We start from the raw sequence: 7,154 nt of genomic DNA on the forward strand, positions 1-7,154 counted from the left end.
TCTATCTTCTAGATTGACTGGTTGTGCGTCATATAAGTCTTGGTAAAATTTGCTAACTTTTTGTTGAATTTTATGTTGGTCTGATTAAACTGTATGTCCATCCTGAGTAGCCATTACTGTGTTACAGGGTCTAGTCAAACGCAACAATGATGCTAAAAATTTACTCGACTTATTCCTGAATCTGTAAAACTTAACCCGTACTCTGTCTGTTGTCCTTTGTGCCTGATTTGGCAAAAAGTTATCTCTCTGTTCTTTGATCTGCTTGAACACCTTTCTATTAATTTCATTAGGGGTTTTTAAATACCTATTTTGTGCATTTAGGAGTTGTCTTAGGAGTAGGGATTCCTTGGCCTTGCATTTTTTATGTACCCCGGCTGCATAATTTGTTATCACCCCCTTAAGAACTGCCTTGGCTGCTTCCCAGAACAGAAGGGGATTTGCTAGATGTCGAATATTTAGGGTTTTATATGCATTCCCACGTCTTTATATAAGTGATAAGGAAATACCCATCTGTTTTGTTTACTTTGTTTACTGTGGGTTTCCAGGGAAAGTGTAACATAAGCATGATCTGAGATTGTGACCGGGCCTATTATAATCTCTTTGACTCTAGGTTTGTAATTAGCTTACACCAGGAAAAAATCTATACGGGATAGTGAGCGCTTGGACGGGCAATACATGTATGATCTTTGGTTTCTGGATTTTTTCCCTCCAAACATCAATCAGGGATTGTGCATGTTTGAATTGTTTCTCTCCGTGTGTATGGAGGGGATGTGATAATGTGGGTGATCTCATGGGATTCCTGTATCTATCTTATGGTACCTGTGGGGCAATGTTATAATCTCCTCTGATCACGTATGGTAAAGTAGCATGTTTAAGAAATTTCCTCTGTAAATGAAGCCAGAATTGAGCTTTATCTTGTAGTGGACCGTAAACTTCCACCAACATAAAACAAATACCTTCTACCTCTAGTTCCAAAATGACATATCTACCCTCAACATCTAATTCTACATGGTGTATTTTATAGTTCAAACCTTTTTTTAAGAGGATTGCTACTCCCCTAGCCCTCTTTTTGCCATATGATGCTGCTATAACTTCTTGGACCCAGCCTTTTTTAAGCTTTTGGTGTTCTTCCTCACTCAAATGGTTTTTACTAATATTGCTATTTGAGCATTTTGGGCCCTGAGATTTTTGAGAATACTCTTCCGCTTTATTGGCAAGGTGATCCCACCCACATTCCAAATCAGTATATTCACAGGATTACCATGTTTATTAAGTTTGGGGTAAATTAAGCCACCTCTAATGACCAATGTGAGATATACGGTTGTACTGTGTAAAGATAATGCGTATAGTGTACAGTCGTTGTTAAGCTGAACCGGTTTGTTCATCATCAGTTTGTCACTTTCTTTTATTGTGTTCTGTGGGTGAGGTGTTGTCTGCTCTCCGAGGTACTGGAACAAAATCTAGTAAACATATGAAAACAAATAAATTCAACATCCTGAAATCAAACATTTTTCTTACAAAACTTTTCTAGGTCAAACCTACTGTTATTGGTTCTAGAACGAACTCCCCCCCGCTCTCTGATATAAGGTACTTAAGGTTAATTGGCAAACAACATACTTTTTAGTACTCCAGGAAAACTAGTAAGCAATAATAAACTAAAGACAATTTAATTCTTGACTTATTTCTGCATTGCAAAAGCATGTTCTACTATCTTGCTAAATCGAACTTCCCTTGCATTTTCTCAACTAGAGTCATTCTATCCATCTTTAATCTCTGATCCTATAGTGTTATCTGAATAAACTAAACAACTACTCAGATCCTTTTAACTTCTATTCGTAACAACCTGAGTGTATCAAAATCAAGTCCTTTCTGATATGCATGTTGAGAAAGAGTTCAGATGTCAGGATCGTGGCTCTCTTGTATTTGTGCATTGTCTCTTTCTTCTCTTTCAAGATGCTTTTGTAAAAGTTCAGGATTGTCAAAAAACTTCGGCCCTTGAGCGGTTTGTAGCTTCAGTTTTGCAGGGTATAGAAGTGCAAACAATCTTCCCTTTTTAATCAGTTGTTGACAATAGAGTGAGAATTCTTTGCATCTCTTGGATACCTCAAAGGAGTAGACCTGAAATAGGAGAATCTTTTTTTATTCCACTGTTGGGGGGTCCTGCTGCCTATAGGCTTTTTAGCATTTTGATTTTGTCCTTGGAGACATGTCTTGGAAACATTTGACTGTTATCTGCTTGTCTTGGTTGCCCAACTCGGTGAGCCCTCTCTGCCACACAAGGAATTTCCATGCTGTTCAGTTGTAGAAGCTCTGGTAATGTTTTCTCTTCAAATTGCATTAGAGAGTTGCTCTGAATTGATTCTGGGAGGCCAACAATTCATAAATTATTTCTCCTCGACCTGTTCTCCAGGTCGTCCACCGGCTTGTAGCATAGTGTTCTGCTTCTGCATGCGGGTAACCCTTGATGAGAGTTCACATTGATGATCTTCATGTTCTGATATGCGATGTTCGTCATGTTGAAGTCTCTGGAGAACTGCCTAAATTATGTGTTTAGAGCGTCTACTCCCATTTGAAGCTGCTCAGTCTTGGGAAGGAATAAGGCCAATAGCTGTGAGACTATTGGATGTGTGTCGATATTTTGCGGAGGCCTTGTCTGATAACTCAGGAGATGCAGGTGGATGATGTACCTCAGCATGGTGTTTCTGCTTCTTGTCAGTGGCTGTAGCTTTCGCTGCCATATTGCTGGTAGTTTTATGGAAACACAAATAATACTGCTGCTTGCAGGGTGTTCCTGTTTTAAAATGAGTGTAAACAAATCTGAAAAGTTTGTCTCCTGGTTTGCAGCAGGCCTTAGTGCTGCCTTGTTATTTTACAGTGCTGGGTATGTAGATGGATCCGTTACTGTTTAGCTGGGAGAAGTTCTATTGTTTAGCAGTCATCTAGGATAATCCTAGTTTCATTACTGATCCAAGAAGAACAAGTGTCACAGGCATTATGTTGTTATCCGTGGTAATTGGGAAAGGGTCGGCCTCAAACCCTTGTTGCGGTGGACCTCTGCATGTCTATCTCTGACTATACATTTTCAGGCTCTGGCAGAGTTTTTCACCTCCCTCCTGCACTTGTGACTAATGGAGATGTGAGCAGATTACTAGAGATGTGTCATCTACTTTGTAGGCAGGAGTGTTGATGGGATAGTCCCCACACCTGGCTCTCCGTTTGCAGGCCCGGGTTATCGCTTGATTTTTAGCCTGTTCTATCTGTGCCTATTCCACTGTCTGTTAGGTCTGTCTCTCCATCCCACACACCTCTTTAGCTCTGTGGGTTGGTTCTTTGGCTGTCAGAGTTCCCTCTGGGACTTTGGCGGCTATGTGCGTGCCATAGGCCTTTAAGATGGCGGATGGTCAGCTTGCTGTTTATCGTCTTCTTACCTCACCTGTGCTTGAGCGGACTTGAGCAGGGGAGCAGTGGTTTCTTCCTTGCTGCTAGGTGTCGGGCATGTAGAATACACCAAGGACGCGCAGTTTAGGGCACTATGGCTATTCTTTTGAGCAGTTCTTTAGCTGGCTTAGACAGAGCTCCTCACCAGTGCTGCCATCATGAGCGCCCTCCCACCGGAATCGACTGCTGCTTCTTAACTTCCATTTCAGGCGGACCTGAAATGATGAGGCTCCAATGCAGCATCCGCTGCTTAAAGGGACATTAAACCCAACATTTTTCTTTCATGATTCAGATAGAGAATACAGTTTTAACAAGATTACAATTTATTTCTATTATCTCATTGCTTTATTCTTTAGATATCCTTTGTTGAAGAATTAGCAATGCACACAGATGAGCCAATCACAAGTAGCATCTATGTGCAGCCACCAATCAGCATCTACTGAGCCTATCTAGATATGCTTTTCAGCAAAGGATATCAAGAGAATGAAGCAAATTATATAATAGAAGTAAATTAGAAAGGTGTTTAAAATTGCTTGCTCTGATGTTCTAGATCGGGAGTTCCGGGGAGGAGTCCAGGTGTGAGGACACACGCTGCACCTGTGCTGATTATCCACCCTACAAGCTCTTGGCGAGCTACTCCGCCCAAACCACTAACCCTGGGTGGCTTGTCCAGCGTGAAACACACCGCTGCTGGAACTCTCCTAGTGCCAAGACATTGCACTATAACTGCATGCTGCAGCAACTGGAAGCTCCTTTTTTCGGCATAACACTTCTCCTAAAGTGATGATCAGCGAGATAAACAAACAATTGAAAGTCCCTGTGCACGCTGAAAACCCACTACAAAAACTGCCTCATACCTGCTTTTCTTACCACCCGCTGAGAGACACTTGTTCGTGCCTATCGGGCTCTGCCCTCCTGCACAGACTGACCCGTTCCCTGGGAATCCCTCAGGTGGATCCAAGTGCCCTGTACTGAGGCAGAGGGAGCTCCTGAGACACGGCCGGACTGGGCGCTCTTACCTGATAGTCCACTGTGACACGATCCTGGCGTCTCCGCTCTCTTTCTCACCTGCCGCAGACGGACCCCGGGCTGTGTATCCCTGGAAGGGCTTTGTTTCCATCTAGGCTCCGGTAGCCTACTATGAAAGGGGGAGAGCCTAGCGATCTCTAGTACCTGACAGGCTGTGTTGCTGTCCTTCTGTGTGACCCCTCCCACCGATGCTGCGAGAGGGGTAAGGACTGTTTTGCCTGTCTGGGTCCCGCTTTGCCGACCGACGCTCCCCACAATACAGACCACAGAGAGCCCAAACATAACATAAGGAGGCTATTATCGTCACACAGCCCGAGGGACGTTCCCCCCTCCACCGGTGATGCGCAGGGGGGACTGATGCTAGATCCTGATCCTAATACGAACTATCTGCAGCTCAGAGTTGGAACTGTAAAGTAGCTAACTAACCTGCTGCTATTTTCATTATTTTTTTTCCCAAAATTCATTGGACTTTTTGTGTATGGACAAAAATTTGATGTACAATACTGGTTATAATTACTTGCATTTTATTCATGTCTTAAATTATATAGTATGGTTAACATAAAAGGCTCCAATACAATTAAGGTTAACTATAAGGCTAGATATCTCTAGATGTATAAACTCTGCTTTTTCCTTTAGCATACCATGGTTCTAGTGTAAAAGGGCAAGGAGCTGTGTTTTGCCTGTATGCATAAATTGTTAGTTACTAGGAGGTGAAGTAAGAGATAAAAATCACATGATAAAATTTTTTTAGAACCAAGGCCTCACATCAATATAATTTTTGATATTGCTAGAATAATAATTGCTAGGACTGTATTTGGTACAGTTTCTCAAAATAAGATGGTTGTAGCCCTGCATCAAAAAGCATTGAATATTATTTTCTCTTTCTTCTTTCGATTCCTTTTTCTTTTTTTTTGAAATTTTATATCAGGGTAAACCCCGACACTATTATAAACATCAGGATTGTATCTGTACCTCTCTGGGATAAAGAAAAAGGTCTCCAGAAGATGGTTTCGCTTATGTTTCTGAAACTATCAATATTGTAAATGATCACAAATTGCTGAAATAATGGCCTTGTTTATATAAACATTACTGGAAAGTAATTAATTTGAATATACTTAATCTTATAGACAGTAGCCTATGGTTATCCCTCATTTTGAAAGGGTCATTAAGATTTAATTTAGCTAAAGAGGTAAAAGTCTCAAATTAAAGATAAAGAATATACAATAGCGGTAACTGAGATATTGATTTCTATTCCATATTGTTCCATTCTATTCTTCCCGCCCGTACACTAATCCACCTCACATGATTGTAGATGTTTACATCCCACACATTCACACCCTACACCTTCCCCCTCTATCCCTCATAAAAAGGGAAGAGGAATAGAATCACAGAGAAAAAAAAGGGGTAGAAAGGGGACTAAATTCTTTTTTCTTTCCCCCCCCCCTTTTTTTTTTCTCTCACACTCACTGATATACTTGCACTATTTTAAGAACACAATCACATGGATAAATATACACCCTCACTCTAAAAACACACCTCCCCCAATGGCGGCTAAACCAAGAGATAAACGGAACAAGGCTTCCGTAGACCCTACCGCTGAATCACTATCACACATAAGTAACATTCAAACATTATCTGAACCTATAGATATCCAATCTTAGTTCAAAGAATATCAGAAGCTCTCTCACCTAAATTCGAAATCTTAAGAAACGAGATTAAATCAGATATAACCCATCTAACATCAGAAGTCAGACAATTTGCAAGTAGGCTTACGGAGGCAGAACAGAGGATATCTGACCTCGAGGATAATATGATAGAGCATAATGCCAAAACCGAAACCTCAAGTAACACCCTCTTAAAATTACAAACTAAAATAGAAGACCTAGAGAACCGGGCACGTAGAAACAATCTCAGAATAATAGGGTCCCCGAGGACAGACAATATGAAGACCTATTCAAATACTTACGGTAACACTCCCACAGCTCTTAAAGATTACAGATAACTTCCCTAAAACATTTATTGAAAGAGTACATAGAATTGGCCCTCCTTATTCTTCTAAAAATGCTAGACCTAGACCAATTATTGTCAAATTTTAAATTATCAAGACAAGCTTACATTTTTGCAATCTTACCATAAATGTCAGCCCATATTCCTAGCGGAAGCGAAAATCTTACTCTTTCAAGATTATTCAATGGAGACAGTTAATAAAAGACGAGAAATTACTCCAATGTGCACAAAGTTCATTCAGCAGGGAATAAGGGCTAACATCTTGTACCCTAAACTTAAGGTATACGTAGAAAATCAACCAATTGTTTTTGACACTCCAGCGGAAGCTGGAAAATTTTATGCTCAAAAATTTGCCACAGATTAATAGATCATAACCTATAGGGATACTACAGTGAATTTAATTTTTTGCTGAATATAAATTATGGACTCTTCCAAGAAGGGTAATGAGAGAATTGAAAGGTTCAGGTCTCTCAAACACGGTCCCTCTCCCTCCAACCCCTCCTTTTCCCCTTTTTTTTTTTTTTTTTTTTTTTTTTCTTTTGTTGTTGTTATCTGTTTTTTAACAAATAATGAATACGCCAAGTAGAATTAAGGTCACTTCATGGAATATAGGTGGCCTCACGTCCCCCATTAAAAGAAAAACCATATTAACCTACTTGAAGAGAATTAATACCTCTATT

The sequence above is a fragment of the Bombina bombina genome, unplaced genomic scaffold (genome assembly GCF_027579735.1).
Source record: "Bombina bombina isolate aBomBom1 unplaced genomic scaffold, aBomBom1.pri scaffold_2593, whole genome shotgun sequence".
Taxonomy (NCBI): domain Eukaryota; kingdom Metazoa; phylum Chordata; class Amphibia; order Anura; family Bombinatoridae; genus Bombina; species Bombina bombina.